This window comes from Cryptomeria japonica, chromosome 6, assembly GCF_030272615.1.
Source record: "Cryptomeria japonica chromosome 6, Sugi_1.0, whole genome shotgun sequence".
Classification (NCBI taxonomy): Eukaryota; Viridiplantae; Streptophyta; class Pinopsida; order Cupressales; family Cupressaceae; genus Cryptomeria; species Cryptomeria japonica.
The window spans coordinates 368,281,176-368,303,808 of record NC_081410.1 but is presented as its reverse complement, the minus strand read 5'-3'; positions in this window follow the sequence as shown (position 1 = coordinate 368,303,808).

The following is a 22,633-nucleotide window of genomic DNA, read 5'->3' as shown; positions in this document are numbered from 1 at the left end:
TTGTGGACTCCTACATTGCATATTTCGGAGATACCATTGATGACATTCATCTTCTCTTTGATGAAGATGACCCTTCTTTGATTGTTGTGAGGGATCAGTCTGACCCTCTTGTGCATTCTCTACATGATCAATCTTTAGAGGTTGACATGATTGTGGATACTTTTGTACAACACTTGGAGGAGGTCTCTTTATCTTTTGAGGAGACATGTGAGTCTTTGGATATTGTTCTACATTCATCCCCACTAGACCTTAGAGTGCCTTTTTCAGTAGTGTGACACAGTTTACCACCTTTCAAGGAGGTACCTTTTAGCATCGACATGGGGACACTTGAGCAGTTTTCAGAGATTCCTTTCATCATGAGTATTTTTTCTCCATCTTCCTTTCATGGTTGGGGAGACTTTTTGGATCCACCTTTGGTTTTGTTTCTTCCTATGGGGAGGAATGTTGCTTGATGTTCATGGAGCAGTTTCTTCATTCATCTTTGAGCTTCTATCATTCGTGCAAATTCCACATTGAGGGGGGGCTTCCTAGTCTCTCTTGTTCTTCTCTCATATGGGGGGACTTTTTCCTCACATGGGGTTTTATTCTTCACATACTTCTATGAGAGTTCTTTGTATCTAGTTTTCATCTCTCTTTTGGGGGAGGGTTTTTTCCCATTGGGTTTTTCTCTCTTTCCCCACTTTGTGAGAGATTTCTTTGCATTGGTTTTCATGCATTTACATTTGTACATGGGTACCTAACATGGCCTCGTAGTCGGGACCCATCTTGCATTGCTTAGTTGCATTGTAGACTTAAGTGCATTCCCCTAATTTGGACTTAAGGGGGGGTGTTGGTGTAAATAATTATTCATCATGGATATTATTACACTTTACTTAAGTTTACTTAGGTACATGGATTTCATAGTAGTTTGGGTATGAGACACTTGGGTGTTTGTGCCACATTGGGATAGTGTGTGTAGGAGAATTTCCACCTTTTATGGTGTTATCTTGTTGTTACACTCCACATTCAGTGGGTGATCCACCTCATGTGGAATATTATATTGTTTCTCCTACCTACCCATACCTATTTCCTTCCTACCCTTGTTTCTTATTGAGCTACATGTCATGTTTGTGAGCTCACATATCCATATAGCCTTTCCTATATAAGCATGCTCATATTCATTGTATGCAACAAACGATTGATGATCCAATTGATCAATATTTTGCATCTTGATAGAATATAGTTTATTTCTATCATATATTTTGTCTCTCTTATTTGTGCTTTCCATTGCCTCTTGATCTTGGCAAAATCTCACAGTGTTCTTGTACTTAAATACAAAATATTTCCTCCCCACAACCAATGTGGGATAAAGGCCTTATGTCTGGCAATTGACTTTGCATGAAAATTTCTTCAGCCTTTTCAACACCACAAGCCCACACAGAGAGGGTTTGGCATTTTCACATGCCACTTGCATTAGCTTGGAAGTTTATAAAGTCTTTTCAACACCACGCGTGGAGGATGTTGGCAATACACCTGCCCATCACATTTGCCTGAAGTTTATAATGCCCTTTACCCATACCACAGCTCACTGCAGGGAGGACTAGCAAAGGTCATGGAGTTTGGTTTCACCTGCCAATTGCATTTGTTTGAAACTTTCTTAAATCCTTTTCAACACCACATATAAGAATTTGGTTTAACGCCTACCAATGCATTTGCTTAGAAGTTACTAAAGCCTTTTCAACATACCACACAGGGGATGATAAAGGTCATTGGATTTGGTGTTAAACCTAGAAATTCATTTGCTTGGAAGTTTCTATGGCGTTACCCAACTGCCACGCAGGGAGAACGTTGGCTTTAAGCCTGCCAATGCATTTGCTGAAAGTTTTCTTTTTAACTTTGTCCATACCACGCCACGGTAGATAGGACTTGATAAAAGCCATGAAACTAGTTTTACGCCTGCCATTTGCATTGGTTTGAAGTTTTATTGGCCTCTTCACCACATTCTAACTCCACGCAGCCCCACCTTTAATTCCACACAGGGAGGATTCTTTACACATGCCAATTGAATTTTGAAAACTTTTTTAATGGCCATGCCTTCAATCTGTAAAAGGCGTTCTTTGATTGAGCTTGCCAAACTGACACAATCATCCACGCATCATTGTATTTCTCTGGAGTTCTAGTTAAATGTACTCCTTTATACTTAAATCATATAAACATGATTCAAAAGACATAGTGAAGCTACAAGACATGTTGGGCCCCAAAGTGGGCCCGGCTAAAAAAAAAAATATTTTCATTCCACTGACCCTTGAAAAACTTTCAAGCATCTTGAACATGCCTTTGGAGTTGATTTGCACCATTATCCAATCATTAAACTGAGTTTTGCAACTCACTGGCAATTATGCCCAAAAAACATAAATAACCCTCAAAAAGCATTTCAAAAACTAATCAAAACACCTTTATGTACCTCACCCACTAGAAGACATACTATCTGATATACTGGCATTCATTATGCAAAGCCACTCCTTGTGACGAATCTTAGGTGAATAAATATTAATGGTCAAAGATGACCATATGTCAATTTCTGAACTTGCACACAAAGAAACTGAAGAAATTGCTTTCAAACTCGGCTTTGCAAATAGGTCAAATGGATTGACTAGGGCTCCAAAATGTAGATGGAAGTTGTCTTATATGTCCATAACACAAGGCAACAAGAATTTATCCATGACACTCAACTGGGACAAATATTTTAATGCTCGAAATTGACCATTTAACCTTTCTGAAAAGAACACAACTTGCAGATTTTCAAAATTTGCAAAAGAAATGGCTTTAGAAAACTGATCAAACGGATTGGCTATGACTTGAAACTGGAAACATAGCTTGTCTTTCATACTAGTAGTACCCTAGAATAAATATTCTAACATGACATTCATCTAAGAATCTTTTACACATATGCAAAGTGGGGATCTGACTAGCTATTAAAACAGGGGCTTATGCAAATAACACAAACTGCAAATAGATTGGGCTTAGAAAACTAAGCAAATGAATTCATAGGGACTTGAAATTTGGCATGGAGGCACACTTATATGTATACAATTCAATGCACTTTTAATTTAAACATGACAATCTACTTGTCATGAAATGCAAAGCCTCAAAGTAGGCCACTTAATAAAATCTGAATTTGTGCATAGAACAACTTTCAGTCCACCCCTTGAAATGGGTACTTGACAAACTGATCTAAACTAAAATCTGAAAGTTTTAGAACATCGTATAGGAAAAATGAAAGGTGTACAATAAGATTCCAAGGCTTTACCTCTTGATAATCAACTGGCTCTATTTTACCCTTCTTCAAACTAGGCCTTTCAAGCTGAGATTTTAAGTGCTATTTTGAAAGTGCAAGAGCAAAATTTTGAAATGGGCCTCTAAAATTCACTCAAATTTATGAGTCCCAATAGTCTTCATGGAAGATAGCCAAGGATAGTCCAACTTCACATGGAATTTCTTGGAAGAGGGTATGATAACAAAGTCAACATCAATGGATTTAGTATGAACTTCAATAGGAAGGGTGAGAGAGCCAATGGTAGGACAAGAGAATCCATCAAATAACTTCACAACCACATTAAAAGAATCATATATTTGTTTATGCAATCATAAAGTGAAAAGATACTCCTCAGTGATGATAATAACCATGCAAGAGGGATCAATAAGGGCACCACGGCAAGGTATATCCTTAACCTTCATAACTATGTATAAAGGGCCATCACGTGGTCCAATGGTCTCACTAGGGTAAAATGTAATACAAGGATCATTAGGTGTATCTTGTTTTTCTACCATATTTACCAATTTCGGAGCCATAGAGGTGAACTCCTTAGAAGAGAAAGAAGTAGGCACAATCTCAATAACGTTAGAGGTATGAGAAGGCAAGGGATCAGTGAAAATCTTAAGATTTTGATTAGGAGGAGCTACTAATTTATTCTCTCTATCATTCACACCTACTATAGATATAGTATTATTATCAATCAAATCTTGAATCTTATTTTTCAATGTGAAACATTTCTCGGTATCATGACCAGGCTGACGATGAAATTGACCAAATGAATTGTTATCAAAATAAGGGGATGCGAGTTTAGAACGATCAACTTGTTTTATAGGAGGAAGTTTGATAGCATTTCTTTGCAAAAACTGAGACATAATACTATGTAAACATTCATTCAAAGGAGTAAATTGTCTTTCTCTTTGAAAAAATTTAGAAATAGGAGGCACACCTGTTGTAGCATTCACATTGTGGTTGTTGATTGTATCATTGAACTTGATGAAGCTTTTTGTTGGTTTGAACTTCGCAAACGGTTGTTGAACACTCTCCCCCTTATCACTCAGAGCCATAGGAGTGGATTGCTCCATTTGACTCATAGCCAGTTGATAATTGTGGATTGTTGCGCACAACTGCGGAAAGGAAGTAAACTCAAACAAAAGAAGTTTTTCCTTGATATCATTTTGCAAATTAGAAATGAAAATTCTTTGAATATCATTATCTGATACAGGAAAAGAAATTTGAGCACACAAATGCTTATATCTACCAATGAAATCAGTCACTTTTTCTTTAACACCTTGTTTACAATGTATTAAATTAGTCAAAGTGATTTTAGGACCAATGTTGTTTTGAAATTGTTGGATGAAAGCATTTGCTAGTTGTTGAAAAGAAGTGATAGAATAAGAAGGCAAAGATAAATACCATTGTGAAGCCTTATCTCTTAGTGTTCTTGTAAACAATTTTGCAAGCAATCTATGATCATAAGCAAAATCAGTACGCAAGGTTTGAAATGTTTTGACATGCGTAAGAGGATCACCTTTTACATTATAGAGTTATAATTGAGGGATCTCAACATGTTTAGGTGGCACAGCTTTAACAATATCAAGAGAAAGTGGGCTCGCAACCACTAATCTTGGATTAACTCATAGAAGCAATTTGTTGTTGTAAGGAAGACACTGCTTGAGCAAGATTGTTAATTGTCGCTTCGGTAGAAGAATTGATGTTAGATATAGTTGATAGAGAAGGTGGTGTGATGTTATTGAAAGAAGGCATGGACTGAGAATAAGGTGGTGGGACATTATGATAAGTAGGCATAGGTGATGATTGTGTAGGAAAAGGGATACTTAAAGGAGAAACAAATTTGTTGAAGGAATTGCCCCCTTGTGTCACATTGATTGTTTGAGGGATAACAAGAATACTTATGGAAGACATAGGTAAAGATAGAGGATTAAATGAAGAAGAGGGATTGCCCCTATGAATAATTATTGTAGGGATGACATTTTGAGTTGAATTAGCCATGATGTTGGAGGTAAAAGTAGGAATACTAGTCATAAGAGTAGTCAAAGGAATTGAAGGATTGACTTGTGTTGAAGGTTGTGAATAACCTAGGGTTTCGGCACAACTCTTGATAGGCATGACATTAGAATCAATAATATGTGCAATGCCATGCAATATATCAATTACATTCTTATCACTTTGAATCATGTGTTGAAGACCTTCAATTAATGGAAGAGCTTCACTATTAGGGTATTATTGGGACATCCATTATTGAAAGTTATCAAATTGATTGTCCAATGTGGAAAGTTAATCTATAGAGACATTAGTTAAAGCTTCTTCTTCATCATAGGATTCATCAATGGGGTGAATAGGCACATGATTAGGATGGGAAGAATTAGCATGATCATCATTAAAGAAGCCACCCAAGGAAGGCCTTAAATATAATGCTTTGTCTAACGGGGATAGTGTAGGGAGGACTAATAGTAGTGAAACTCGCGCACTAGAGGAAAAAATCGAATTTTGAATTTTGGAAAAAAGCTTACAAAATTGATTAATGCAAAATTTAAGAAAATACTTATTAAACAATTTGAACTTTGTTGGAAGAAGAGGATGACATAATTTCCAAAAATGAAAGGAAATTGGAATTTTAAAATTAGGACCAAGGGAATACCACTTAATTTTAAAATCAGAAGCTTTAAAATCAGGGCAGATAATAATTAACCTCTTAATTTTAATAAATTTTCTTGAAATTTGAAATGTTGAATTTTGGAGGTATTTTCGATTCTAGAGGGATTAAAAATCGATAAAATCAACCAATCTTCTGGATTTAGGCTATTAAATACAGTCATAACAATCTCCTGAAATTTTTGGGGAAAAAGATGAGGACCGTGGCGAGAATGCACATGCTCCGACCAACTTTTTTTGAAATTTTTCAGGGACGAATATTACGATGATTTCAAAGCTAACCCCAACAAATTGGCGAATTTTACGATTTCTAGATGGGCGAAATTAAGGTTCAAATGTAAAAATAGGACCCTATTAGGGTTTTGAAGAAAAAGATGAATTGAATTGCAAATTTGAAAAATGTCAAACCTAATGGATAGGGACACCTTAAAAAATGTTTAGAAATTTGAATTGGAATGAAATTGATTGAAATTTGCATAAAATCCAATTAAATTTGAAAATTAGGGTTTTATGACCTAACCACTTAATTTTGGAATTTGAATTTTGGGGAAAAGGAGGGAAAATGAAAATTTGAATTGTAGGAATGAAAACAAGTTTGAGAACAATCAGAAATCTGAAAAATTAAATGGAAATCCAATTTTTGCACAAGTTCAAGATGATTTTTGAAAATTAGGGTTTTAACAAGTAACTGCTTAATTTTATAAATTAGATTTGCAAATTGAACAAGACAATGAGGAAATTGAATTTGACAAAAAAAACAATCTTCAGATCTAAGATAACCACAAGCAATTTTTACAAATCAAAAGTTCAATTTTAATTTTAAAAACTAGGGTTTTTAATGATTTAATCACTAAGTTTGCATAAATTTGAAACTTGCAAATGAAAAATATGCAATTTTGTTCAAAGGAAAGCATGCAAGACGTCAGATTCACCAAAATGAAATGGTGGGTGAAAAAAGTGTGAATGAGAGGTCAAGAGGAAAGTTACCCTTTCCCTCCAAAGAGAGATGAGAGTTTCACTACGGATTTCCCTTCAAACACTTTTCACACATTACATTGGAAGAGAGGGGAAAAATTCACTAGATTCAACCTCCCAAGAAGAAGATAGAATTCTAAATGAAATGAGAATGATAAGTTAATCCCCTCTTCTACTTGAAATAGAAAGGAATTGATTGAATTATGTATAGAGACTAAGTGCAAAAGTGAAAAAGAACTGACTATAACTTGAGATCGAAGTGCGGGATGAAGTTGTGCACCTACATCTGGCAGTAATATGTTGAGACGAAGCCGCCTTGCGAATTTGAGGAAAATTTGCCTGAAATGTGGCGGGAATGTACACGGTCCTCCAAACAATCTGTGAAACGAAAAGGGTTTTTCCGCCTCTACAAATGGAGTCCAAATCTGAAAGTACAGTTGCGCAACTACAACCTACACATAGAAAAGAGAGGAAAAGGGGTTTGGATTGGGGGTTTGCCTTCAGTTCAAACCCCTGTTTTAGAATTAACCAAGTAATGAAATAAAGTACTTGCAATTAACCAAGTTGCCATTAGTTTTATGCTCAAAGTTATTCTATATACTCTAGTCGGTTATCTCTACCGAGATATTTAGTCAGTATGCATAGTCCAGTCGGTTATTGAAGAAAGTAGTCTCAGAACGTAGTATACATTGAGCTGTCTATCGAGTATCATTTCATGTCTACCGAGCAGCAAAGATGACACACCGAGTTGATATACACTGAGTGAAATGTGTTACCAGATTCATTGAACCTGGACATACATATGAAAACGTGTTACAAGATCGAGGAACATCTAATCGTTATCACATTGGAAATTCAACTTAAAGATTGTGTATGATTTTGAGGTCATCTAACCAATGAAATATTTTGCATGGGTATTCATTCTATAAAACATGTTTGTAAGATCGAAGCAATGAATGGATCACCAACATAAGAGATCTATTTATACAACATGAGTTAAGAATTAAAAAGGTGTGTGCATGAGTGTAAAAAGATTGTTACAAAGACACAGAGGTCACTGAGAAGGATTTCAGAGAACAGTCAAAGAACAAAGTAAACAGAAGGGTTTACCGAGTTAATATATGGGTTACCAAGGTATGTTATAAGCAAGGTAATCTATCTCAGCACATAGAATCTGCTATAACATTTTAGATGTAAAGTTGCAGATATTTGTAATGATTTATTGTAATATTTTGAAATTGTAAGAGAAACCTTTAACAGGGTAAAAGACTCTAATCAAGTCTATAAATTGTAAAGCCTCTAACCAGGTGCAGCAATTAGTTTAAGTGTTGTAAAATCCTTTAGCAAGGTAGATCTAACAGATCTTGTTACTCCTAACAGGGTAAGCTATCAGAAATAGCTAAACATGTAGCTCTAACCGAGCACTCTTTATTATTGCAGTAGTGAAGTTGTGGGTGCCATCCCCACCGCAGTTTTTCTCTCTAACCAAGAGTTTCTGCGTAACCAAAATATATGTGTTATGGAGTGAATCATGTATGATTGTTATCTATTTGTTTTAACTTTATATTATGTTACTACACTATTTGGTTTATGCATAACAGTAAAGTTATTGTTGAATAAAAGTTTGGAAGTACTGATTCACCCCTCCCCTCTCAGTACATTAGCTTTCCATATTGGGCCTAACATAACATTGTGCAGATCAGGTTCCAAGCAAGATTGCAGGTTCTACAAAGATTTGATAATATCTTCCAAACTATTGAGAATTTTTTCATGATTTTTTTATTGTAGGTTAATGATCATCTCACGGCTCTACAATAAAACAATCAGCCATAGATCGTCATATTTGAGTGAGATATGTTAGTTTTAATATTTTCATAAATCTTTGATTTTAGAAGAAAATATATGAATTTCTATGAGATTTTTTTACAGAAGGTTAAGGATCCTAATACACACCTACACTAAAAAATTAGGATTTGTACAATCTATTTTGACCGAGATATAATCATTTTAATGTTTTTAACAAATTTTGAATTCTAGGCACAAATCAGAGAGTTTTTATAAAATTCTTACATTTCTAGAAAGCTCTTGAAATTTCATAAGGGGTATCTTATTTACACTTTTGATTTTGATGTCAACTAATTAATGTAAATCTAGATCTTTAAAAATCTCCGTTTTTCCATAAGTCTACTCTCCAGGGTGCAAATTTATGTCTTTTTCTAAAATTCTTACATTTTTGGAAAGCTCTCAAAAATTTATCAAGGGTATCTTCTTTGTAATTTTATTTTGGGGTTAAAAATAAATAAAATTAATGTTGTCATTTTAATTTCTGCTACTAATTGTTCATTTGCAGTGTGTGGCGAAATTATAGAGAAGGCTTGATCATCCCAGACTATTTTGAGATTACTAATAATTTTATTGCATGATCCTTTAGGGTTAACTCGATTTTGGATTTTGGGTTTAAAATTGACATGCATGATCTCACACTTCATCTTGGTGCTTAAAATAAATCTTGGGATTAAAATTGACATGCATGATCTCACACTTCATCTTCGTGCTTAAAATAAATCTTGGATTAAAATTGGCATGCATGATCTCACACTTCACTTTGGTGTTTAAAATAGGCGTGCACGTGTGTATCTCACACCCTAGTTTGGGCTTTAAAATTGACACGAATCTATCTTATGAATAGAATAAATCACGCATTGCGATATTTAAGGGAAAAATAACTTTTTTGTGTCTTGGGTGGACCTATTGTTGCATTAAGTACCTTTCCACCTGCCTTCGGGGTCTTGGGAGAGAGGGAAAGGTGATAACAACACCCACTTTTCTTTTTAGTAGTGAGGGTTATCTTTGACTGGGGCTTTCATCGCCCCACAAAGTACTTCAAATTGGGATGCATTGGGGATATCATCTCTCCTAGAATACTCTCAAGCGGGTTTTTCGAGCTGCTATATAAATATATTGGTCAGGCGGATAGAGTGTTGAGTGAATTCGACGTATGTGGGGGCCTTCCCTACACCAATAAGCTTAACTAAAGCCTTAAGTGGCTTGCTCTGAGGATATGTCGTTAGATCGAGACCCCTTGAATCTTACAATAAGAACCAACTTAGTAGCCCAAATCCCACATTCATTGATTATGGGTGTGCGGATCATGCCCCATAGATACCCTTCATGTACCTTGCATTATGAGACAAAAATCCATCGATGATAAGATCTTCGGATCTTCAAGGTAAGAGAGACTGGCATGCCCGAGAAGTGTGTGTCATGGAGTCAAGCCAGTGCTTCCAAACTCTCTAGTTGTTCATCTTGTTTCGGTATTTTATTGTAAAGGCCTCTTTGAATGTTTTCCACTATCCAACCTAAGATTGTCTTATGTGTTTTTATGTATATAATTGTGCTAGACCAGTATTGAGTCAGTATTTGGGCTATTTTAGGCCCTACCTTGCGTATCTCTGAATTCTCAGAGTTTGTCAGAACACAGTTAATCCAACTATACTTATCTTCAGACAGTGTTCTCAAAATTGAAAAACAAACTTGTCCTACAAACAAAGTTATTTGAAACAAAGTCTACCTTGAAACATTCGACAATCCAATTAAGTCCAAAAGTTTGCATACATGTGACCATAGGTGTTCTTAGAGTCCTTAGTCCTTGCATAGTCCTCATTTTCATTGTCATCATAGTACTCATTTACGTCCTTAGGATTTGCATAAGTCCTTGCATCGTCCTCATTATTGTCCTCATTTACATCCCTATTCTTTGCATAAGTCTTTACATAGTCCTCATTATCGTCCTCATTATAGTACTCATTTATGTCCTTACTTTGCATAAGTCTTTGCATAGTCCTCATTATCATCCTCATTATAGTACTCATTTACATTCTTACTTTGCATAAGTTCTTGCATCATCCTCATTATAGTCCTCATTTACGTCCTTACTTTGCATAAGTCCTCGCATAGTCCTCATTATCGTCCTCATTATAGTCCTCATTTACATCCTTACTTTTCATTAGTCCTTGCATAGTCCTCATTATCATCCTCATTATAGAGTCCTCATATACGTCCTCATAATCTTCGCATAAAGTCCTTGTACAACTGTCATAATATTTGCATATAATCCTAATACAGTCATCATAATCTTTGCATAAGTCCTTGCATAGTCATCATAATCCTAGTTTTAGTCCTTGCATAGTCTTCATCCTCATAAGACATAGGGTCAAATCATTATCTCCATTTTGCAATATCTTCAAAATTAGGTTGTTCCCTAATCCAAGTCCAAGGTTGCATTGTCATTCTTTAGAATATCATCTTGTCATTCCTTAATCTAATTTGTCAAAAAAAAATAAAAAACATAGGTTGCATTTGTCCATTTTAAAAATAGGGTTGCACTTTCATCCTTTAGTTGCATTGCATTTCATCCCTAAACTTCAAAAATATGAAAAAATGGCATATAGTGCAATGGTTAAAACAAGCTCTCAAACTTCTAGGAGACAACATTACCCTTATCAAGCTTCCAACTGTCATGGGACCATGCCATTGCAGGCATACAATCAATCATCTCAATCCAACATATACATATCCCAAAACTTGCATCCAACTTATCAGGAACAAACAAATGGCATATGTATTTCTCCACCACTTGAAGAGAAACTAGCTCAAGAAATAGAGATCTTGGAATAAAAGGTTAAAAAACGTGAAGAGACTAGATCCCAGATGTTTAAACTATTTCAAAAATTTGAGAGTCCTAATACAAACTTAGAGCTAGTTTATGTGCGAGCTCTTATTATGCAATCAGGCATACCAACTATTCTCACACAAATAAACATGAGAAACCAATATCATCAACAAACACATCCAACAATGCAAGTCCAACAACCAATAAAACAATTTACACAACTCTCAGCACCACAAATTGTGCAAACAATTCAACCACTACCAAGGTCACACACAATCACATAGTCCATTTTTCCTTTAGTCACATTACATGTCTGCAAATATCCTCCTATGTCTTCAAATACACCACCAAGGGTGTCCCAAATGAATGCAAGTATATTTACAAACATGTCACCCTTTGTACATCAATTGAACAAGGTCGATGTGTCACCTATCATGCAACAAGGTCATCTGCCCATGTCTACCAACGACTCTTCCCATCAAGACTTTGCACCTCAAGTAGCCTCCATATCTTCCACCATATTCTCATACCCTGAAGTCACACAAGATCATTCCACACCAAATTTATTCAATAATGCAACCTCCCAAGGGCTATCCATAATAAAAATCCAGTCTAATCCAAGTCATGATGCTAGTCCTTTCCATGCTTAAGAAATTCAAGATCCAACGCCATCATATATTCCATTTCCAAGAAAATCCACTTCAAATAATCTCATTCAAAATCCTTTCTCATCAGGCCAATGTGTGAAACATTTCAAAAATATCCCATGCATATCCAAACTCCTTCCCCATGTCAAGAGGATGATCCAAAATTAGAAGAAATGAATCATGAAATAAATCAAGATCAAGAACAATTCCTTCCTACCCAATTTTTGATCAAGATCCCACCAACGAAGAATCTTATGACGATCCCCTCGCTCTTTTCTATTCCATTCATAATGATACCCTTTTGTCTCAAAAACAAAGTGTCCTTTCAAATCTCATCCAACATCCACCTCCTAAGCAAGATCAGGACATCCCTTCCATCCTTCCTAATAATCCCTTTCCAAGTCAAGATCAAAGTATTCCTTCACCTTCATGTCATAAGCAAGATCCCATTATTTCTCCAAATCTTGATCAAGATCCCTCCATCCCTTCATCTTCATGTCATAATCCTCTATGTTCCTCACAAGATCCCCTCTCAAATGAACTTACCATTTCTCCTCGTCCCCCTCATGATCACAATCCCTCTACACAAGTTTTTCATGAACTCCTTATCAAAGAAATCACCAATCCTGATCATACTGCAAAGAACAATTTATCAATGATTTTTTGTGTGCTATTTTCACATGCCAATGTGGTCACAACTTCGAAACCAAAATCTATTTGCCTCATACACCCACGCTTGATATAATGGGGGCAAGAGGATCTACCACAATTGGATTGCTTTGAAAATGACAAGGCTATAGCTAAATTCATGGGTTCCAGAGATGGATTTCCCTATGATGATCCACAAAATCCAAAAACTAAGGAAATCAACATTGGATATGTCAAACATGTACACTTAGTTGAGTCCTTATATCCTATTGGAAAATACATCTTTATCCGACTCTTCAAACAAAGACCAATGAATTACCTACACAAAACTCTTTGACCCTATGAACAACATGCACCTTAAACGATACTATATCTAAGGGTTGGGTTAGTTTAGGTTTTTCTTTCCACATTGCATCTCATTTTATTCAAAGCATTGCATCACATATAGTTTATTTTTCAAATGTATCGCATTTGCAAAAAAATTGCATTGGCATATATCAACATCAATAAAACAAGCCAATTGTCCAAGTTTATCATTTGTTTTCATTCAAGAGAAACAAGGGTTGTCTCCTTTCTTAGATATTCGAACATGAAGTCTTGGAGGTCCTAAGGTCATTCATTTTCAACATTACCCTGTGACAATGCTTTACTTATGTTTGGGTAGTGATTTCACTATTTGAGACTTGTTAACCCAAAATCTATCATTTTCTATATCTCAAACACATTAATAAAATCTCTAATTCATTTGAGACACCTAGTTGATCATATGACTAGTGAAAAACCTAAAATTTTACTTCAACGCCATTGTAATTGTCACACCCATGTGGGTTTCATTACTTACAAGTCAAGGCAAGAAAATCAAGGCAAAAGAGTAATGATATATAACTGAAATATCATGCATACAAGTGCAATAAAAGCTTGACTATGGGAACATGTGAGTAACTCCATTAGGGCTATGGACGCCTGCTGGCAATGGAGCAATATTCGAGAAATTACAGTCTATAACCTCGTCGGAGCTCTAAAAGCTTGCTGGAAGCGAGGCTCTATTCGGGATGCTTTTGAAGTTAGGATAATCCACGTAGCTAGTCATATAGGATGCTAAGGATCTTTAGTGAACACAAGAGCAGGAATTAACTCATTTGCACACACATGGGAAAAAGAAGATCAAAGTTTCAAGAAAGAATGGGGAAGTTTTCCACGTCTCCATTTTTAAATCCTAGTCACTAAGTGTGTTGATTTGGATGTTCCAAGGGATCTTAAGGATTGATTGACCGCTTATCTATGAAATGTTTTGAACCTCTACTTCAATTGGTGTATTGCAAAATGCTAAAAAAAACACAGTCATCCATGTCAAAATGGGAAGTGCATCTTCATCATGCATATTGCATTAACATAGGTCATGTCAAAAATTCATTGTCTCCACATGCATTCTGCAGATCATCATGTCATATAGGTCTACATACTGGAGGCATAGCTGAAAAAATCATGAAAATCATATAAAGTCCTGAAAAAAAATCAAAAACATTGAAAAAACAAAAAAATTCAAAAACATTGAAAAGCACAAAAATCCTAAAAATCATACAAAGTCTTGAATTTTTTTTTACCAAAAATAGTGAAAAACATAAAAATCCAAAAACATTCAAATAAGATCCTGAAAAAATCAACAAAAGCATTCAAATATCAGTCCACAAAATCCAAAAACAATAAAAAATCAATAAATAAATAAAAATTACAATAAAATGTCTTGCAAGAATCAAACACCTGAGTAGATATCTAGCAAATGCTTCACACGAAGTTAATAAACGATACAACTATCTAGTCAAACCTGCAATCAATTGATCAAACTATCTTATCAATCGTATCAATATCCATATCAAGTGATAATTATCTTGTATTAAACAGAGATGGATACACTCAAAATCAGACAAATCAGTATTAAACAGGGTCCGCAACTTTCTGAGATCAGACATTATCAACTATCACATCAAACAATCAAAATGAAGAAACAGATCAGTATGGCTGCTGAATTTTGTCCTAGTTAGTCTTTATCTTTTATCATTTGGCTACAGGTCATGTTTCTATGCTACTCAAGGATGTCCACAAGTGACTAGAGGAGCTAGGATGGTCATGATCTTTTTCTTTGTTTGTTGTTTGTGGTGTGGACCAATGAATTTCTGGGGCAATAGTTCTAGTGGGTGTATGTGATTGGTACATTCATTTGGCAAATATCCTATGCAAAATTCAAGGATAGTTGTGCTTTTGACTATCGCACATACCTCAACCCCTGGCATTTTTCCCAGAATGGAGGATTCACTCCTTGTCTGCTACGTGTTTGTTTATGCAATGAGATATCTTTACATCTTGGTTCCTTATACCCTGATGTGCAAAGCTCTATTGTTACATAATAATGCTCAATGATGAATGTATATTGTGCTATGAATAAAGGCGCAAAAGTTCGTGAAAACCATCATCTTCATTTTCAATCTATCATCTCATATCAATCATCCTCAATTGCTTTTAATTCTCATATTTCATTCTATTTCATTCTAAGGTTCATTCTCTCATATTCTATCTCAATATCATCTTCACATCACCTATCTCTATCTCTAATCAACTAACTATTCTTCTATCTCACATTCTTCTTCATTTGAAAGATCATTCATACCTTTAATGCATAAACAATCTCTTGAGGTGGCATTACACCCTAAGTATCGTCGGGGCATACTGGGGCATAAATTTTTTCATTTTCTTTGAAACAACGTCGTTCCGACATTATCTCAAAAAGGTGCAAATGTAGACACCTAAAAATGTCTCATTGATCATGTACTAATTATTCGTCCAATTGATTAAGTAATTATTTAATTCTTTAATTAAGTTAATTAGTCTTATTCTTCTAATTTCATATTTCTTCTTCATCTCACTAATTATTCCAATTTGAATTCTATCATCATTTAAACATTTAAATCATTTTCTAATGTTAATTAAATATTTATTATTTAATTAATTATGATTATTAATCCTTCAATTTAAATAATCTTTATTATTTAAATAAATTCATTTTTAATTTCTATCTCTATTCAATTAATCATTCAAACTTTTTTGAAATATTAATTAAATATTATTTATTTAATTAATTATGATTTTAATCTTTTAATTTAAATAATCTTTATTATTTAATTAAATTCAATTTCTAAATAATTAAATAGTTTCTTTAAATTATTTAATTAACTAATTAATTCTTCTAATTCCAATTCCAAATTCACAAATTCTAATTTCATTTCATATTCTTGAAATTTCATTTAATTGCATATTCTTCTAATTTCATTAATCCTTCTAATTTCATTAATTCTCCAAATTCAAATTTAAATTCATTAATTCTTCTAATTTCGTCTAATTTCAAATACATGTGCATGATTTTAAACATTAAGTTGAAAATCAAAGTCAAGTTCTAAATATATTCAAATAACAAATTGAATTTAAAATAAATTCAATATTTGAATTAAATCGCATGCAAAGATTAAATTGAAAATCAAATTCAAAGTGCAAGCACATGCTAAATTAATTAATTCAATTAGTTAATTAATTAAATCATTATCTTTTCAATCTCTATTTCTATCTTCTACTTTGCTTTTTTCCAAAAATCTTTTAATCAGTTAACTATTCAATCTATTTTAATTAATCATTTCAATTAATTGATTAATTGCATCATTCTTTAATTCTCCTTCAATCATTCTTTTTCATGTTTCAATCAAATTTGTTCTCAATCAGTTAACTCAATTATCTATTCAATTTATTTTATTCCACCTACAAATCAGTAGTTCAACTATCAATCAACATGTGAGCTCACATGAGTTCCACCTCTTGATCATATTGTTCCACCTCTCAATCAATCCTCTCCAAAAATCTATAAATTCAGCATTCAATCTCCATTTTCAAAAGAATCACGAACTTCGAATCTTTGTATCATTTGCAGGTTACTAGCGTAATATATGACAACCATTATACCACGAAGAAGAGAAGAACAATGGAAGCCATATGTGATCATGGGATAGGGAGTCTTAATTGATATTTTACATCCTTATTGCTTTGAATGTGTTATTCTATTGTTGTTGTTTGAATTCTTTAGCTAGAATAGGATTTCATGATTTCCCTTTATTTCTAATTGAATAATAATGAATTTTGAGTAAGACGGGTTTCAATCTCATAATTAGATGAACTAGAAGAAGATTTTGAAGAATTTTTAGAAGCGGCGACAAAATTGTTACTAGGTTTTTAGCATCCTAAATTTGCACCCCTTTGCAATTTTGAATGCATTTGGGTCTTCACCTTAGTGTTTTCACCCCTTGTCCTATTCGAAGACCTGATTATGCTCACACCCCTCATAAATGCCACAAACCTTGATTTTCCACTCATTATGCACCTTGATCCTAACCCAAAATAGGGTAGGACCAGGGCATGGCACCTTGGTCCTCACTAGGACCATCGTGTCGTGTGCCATAGTCCTCCCTAAATTGGTCCCCCTTTAAACCCATTTTGCAATCCAAAATGAGCGGGATTCCCCTCTTTGTGTCGGCTCGTGTTGGAAAATTAATCAGTTTTCCCGATGGGAGGGTATATCGGTGCAGGAGCACCTTGTCAATAGTCATGTCATGATTAATTCATAAGGTTTTGATTCTATGATTGTCTTTAATTTAAGGTCATTTGGATGTAATTCAAGGCATGATGAGTCATTTTGTAAGGCAAAGTCACTCATTTGTAACATGTTGCTCAAGTTGAGTATTTGAGTTCTAATTGGGTCTAGGAGGTCAAATTATGCAAATATGCCCATGGAAGGGTAAAGAGGATGTAAAAGGGATGTAATTCAATTGTAACTGTCAAAAAAAAGGATTTTAAAGACTATAAATAGGCTTGTTTGGTCAAATTTGAGTATGGTGACAAGGTTGGAGGAAGGCATTGTAAGTGGAGTAACTTTATACCTCTGCCTGTCACCCAATCTACGAGTTGAAGGCGACAGTCATGGTGTTTGGCACCAATTTGAATGTAATTTCTCATGGATGGATGAAATGGTGTGCAAGGGAGGAAGTCTACACCATGAAGATCAAATATTTGTAATGGTTTTGGAAGAAGTAATGGAGATGTACTCTGTTTTGTGTAACCTTTAACTGTTATTTTGTTGACAGTCACATGGATTCCCTGTTTTAATGGATGTTTACATGTTTTATTGGATTGAATGGAGTATTAAACCTATTTTGAATGATATTATATTGAATTAACTTTTTTTTGAATGCAATCAAAGCATTGGTCATGGATTATAATGGAAGTTTGAATGGCTTTTCTCAAAATTGTCTTAAAACCCCGTTCATAGGATTGCAGGAAAGGGTTTGTTAATATGTCATAATGTAATTATTCAAAAATTGTAATATTCTGGATTTTACTAGTACTTTGACATGGTTTTGGTTTCAGATCGAATGGTTTTGTATTTTGGGAGAAATTTGATGCCCTGGGCAAACTGGGCATGCAAATTTCTTGTTTTTTTTGTAACAGTCAAAACGGTCTCAGTGCAGAGACCATAACTTTTAATTTAATTGTTGGATCTTAATTATTTTTGGATATGTTGTTTAAAACCTAGTTATCTGCATTCTTATTGAAGCGGTTGGCCAAATGATATCTGAAATGGAAATTATGAGAAACAGAGTGCAGTACTGTCAAAATTCTCATCATTATGACAATCATATGAAAAGGAACTCTTGATTTGTCTTGGATGGATTAGGTGCAAGTTGATATTGAGTAGGTTGGTTAAGATTTGGAGTTTAATCTTGTTAGATGCCTCCAACTCATTGAGTTGATTCTTGTTTTGGGTCATTGAGCACCCTAGAATTATAACTCCTTGGTTGATTTGGGGTTCTTGGTTGGTTTTCCACGATGCTCTGCATCAAATATAAAAGTGGATTTATCCTCTCATTTGAACATAACATGAAATCAAGTACACATGAGATCAAACAATCAAGTATTCAAGAGCAATTGAGTATTAATCAGTCTTCCCTCAAGTTTAGGAGCAGCAATAAAGTCAAGATTCAAGCATTAAAGAAGACTTTATTCATCTTATTTTGTTGAAGACTTCATAAACCCTAATTCCATGTGGAGACAAGCAAAACTTCACAAGGAGGTATCATCATTCAATTTTCAGTCATAATTCAACATCTCCCTCAGAAGGAGAATCTTTTATTATAGTCATTTTAATTTCATATATTTCAATTTCATGGTTAATTCTAAAACAAGGGTTTGACAACCCCCTTTCCTTTTTTCCCTTCTTTCTATGTGCAAGAAACAGGTATGGAGTTGCAATCTTCAGAATAAGCATTATTTGCAGAGATGAATCAACCCTTTTCAACATGCAAAAAATTAGGAGGACCAGGGTGCCCACTACCACGGTCCCAACATTTTTGAATCTTTTTCGAGGATCAGATCCGAATCTGCATATACTTCTCAAATCCAAGTGCATGCGAAAATCTTGCGTCTGTAGCTCACTATTTTCTCAGTTTTACCATTTTTTTAGCACTTTATCTTATTTCAGCATTTCAACTGACAAAAGAGGAAATCAAAATTAATTCAATCCATTTAGTTTTCAATCCTTATCTGGTTTATGATTGAATCTAGTGGATTCCCTTCCTCTTTTGAATGTAAAGGTCCCTAAGTGAAGAATTAAGTGGTTTTCTCCCTATAACGGTGGAAACCCTAAATTTTTCCACCTTACATTTTGGTGTACCATTTCAAACACATAATAGGTCCTAACTAAGGAACACACATGTACTTACATGAAGGATGATTCTATGCAAGAAATAACATCAAATTATGAAAGATGCAACTCAACAAAGGAAAAGGCAATATTTGGAAAAAGATAGAGAATTGAAATATTATTCTTGCCCCTCAAGCATGGCGAGAAGGGAACCAAAGAGAGATAATTTATAAAAGAAACACTCTAAAATAAGGAAAAGATCCTTGTCAGGGATACATTTTCATACAAGAGGGATGAGATACTCAACAGGGATATGCACGTCCACAATATAGAAGGGTTCATTATAAAATATACAAATCAACAAATAGAAAGGATTTTATGAATGATTATAGACTTCCAACACTAATGAAGGGGTCACAATTAAGGATATGCACTTATAAGGCAAGGATAAAGTCCTCATTAAGGATACTTGTTCTAATAAGAGGGAGGGATCCTTGTGGATGCAAAACAATGGTTATCACACACAGCTAGGTACTCAAGCTAGAGACACAAGTTTCTATTGAGCAGCTATCTAAATTCCATTCTTCTGACTCATTTATCTATCAATCCGATGATGTGTAACTTGAAATGGGACTGAAAAGTATATGCACTAAAAATATCCAAGAACAAGTCTATCCTACTTTTAGGAAATTGAAAATGATTAAAAAAATGTTTACAGAAAAGAAAATTGCTTGGGATCACAACTTTAAAGATAGTAGTAATTTCTCCTAAAAAATTCCAATTATTTAACTTGTACAAAAATAACTATTTTGCCCCGTCATGGCTGCAAGAACAGTCACGGAGTTAAAGATTGTGGTTGCAGGAACAGACAACGAGCAAGAAAATGAAACAAAATTAAGTAACTTGAAGAATAAAGTGCATAAAAAGCAACCATACAAAATCCTCACCAAGTGGGCCCCCTTGGATGAGTCTCCTTAGATGAGAACTACAACAGAAATTAACTGATTAAGCCCACAACCATATCAGAATGCTATATTGGCTTAGAAAATAGATACTTTCTTTATTCAGAAATTAACTAGACAGCATAACATTACTCAATACAATATCAAGAACTAACTAACACAGGAATGCATAAAGGATTTATAACATTCATCCCTAACAACAAATCCCATTACGTTCGCTCCACTTCCCACTATCTAGATGGAAGCTTTATTTAAAACTCATAAAATATAGGAAAGCTACAATAATTAGGACTCTTTTCCTTCTTTTAAAATTTGTATATTTTCTCTATATCCTCTCTAACATCCTTCATGACAACTAACAGTCTTTATTAACAGATCAGGATTAGTGGTGCAGGAGCACCTAGTTTTGCTTATAATCTCCATTTTTGGTATTTTTCATGCTTAAGTGTCTTGTTAGTTTTGAAATGTTGTCATAGTTTGTGGTTAGTCATTTCATAAGTGTTTTATCTAATTTTGTGCTTGAGAGATCAAGTTTTGCTTCTTAGGGCTTGAATTGTCAATTTTGTGCTTCTAGGCTAAATAATGCTAAAAAGTGGAAAATTGCCTTATAGGCCTAGAAATGCTTTGGAAAGCATTGAAACATGTTTAGAAAGTGTTTTTAGTCATTCCTAGATTATTTTCGAAGGTTGGTTGAGTTAGGTTGCTCAAATTGCTACTTGGAGCAACAATGTTGTCATTTTTGCTTGTAAAAGTTGTCATTTTGGACACTTTTTGTAAAAAGAAGACAAAAATTCCTTATGTCCGCATAGGCCTTGATAACTACCTCCAAATTATATTTATATGCCTCCCTCTTCTTGGTATAGGGTTGGCTTTTATACTTTCCATCAAAGTCAATTCAAGAGCAAGCAATTTTCTGTCTTTTCTCATGTTTTGAGCTCCATTTGTATAGCAGTCCGTACTGGGGGCTTATTATTTCCATATTGTACCTTTTGGATAGTGATTTTGGTGTATATTCAATGCACTTTATGTCATTTCTTTGCAGGTTGAGCATTTGGAAGTTGGTTTTGTAAAATTGTTTTCATTTTTCTCCTTGACTGCCCTGTCAAGGGTTTTGGACTCCAAAATGCATCAACTTGTCTAAATCTAGGTTTGGGCTCCCATGGATGGACTTAGACAAGTTTTATTTCTCATTTATAGTGTAAATAATTCATGTTTTGGCCAGGGTTGTGCAAAGGAAGTGCTTTTGAGTTCATGCTAGGCAAGTTGGAGATGGACTTGGCTAGTAAATTTGAACAAAGACTCAAACAAGTTTGTGCTCAAAGGTCAATTGAGTGAAAAAACTTAAGGCAGAGGTTTACACTAGTCACCTTGGGGTTTTGGATGTATTTGGAGCTCCAAATAGTATTTATTTTACCTTGAAATTGAGTCAAGTTGTAGATGGCAGCGAGTACCCTGTTTTGGGGAATTTAATGTCTTTTGCATCCAAAGTTGATTATGAACGTGCCCATGATTGGGGATATTGTGAAAAGTGCTAACAATGTTTCTTGGAGGTTTTTACATGCTTTGGTGAAGTCTTCCATGAAGTTATAACCTTCAAAGTGCAGAAAAACAATGAATTTGACAGTGACAGTGCATTTAACAGTCATTTTATTGTTGTATGGCAACTGTCTGATGTAAGGTCATGCAGGGAAGAGTTGGAGTATTGTTTTAAATGATGTGGTAGAGGTTCTACAATAATTTAGAAGCTTGGTTTGTGGTGTAAGAGTGAGTTCCTATGTTGCTTGAGCAAAACCCTCTCAAAACCCTCCTTTCTTGCCTAAAAATGTGGACAGTCATTAAACCACCTTATCAGGAGTCAAAATCATAAAAATCCTTGAGCTTGGACCTTTTTTACACCTTCCAAGTCAGGTTTCAAGGTTTTCATGGCCATCGTTTCCCTATGCAAGCAAAATACACCCAATTAGGCCTCCACGGGCTGGTAGCCTTTCAGCCCTGTTTTGACAAAAAGGTGAACCCGATTACTTC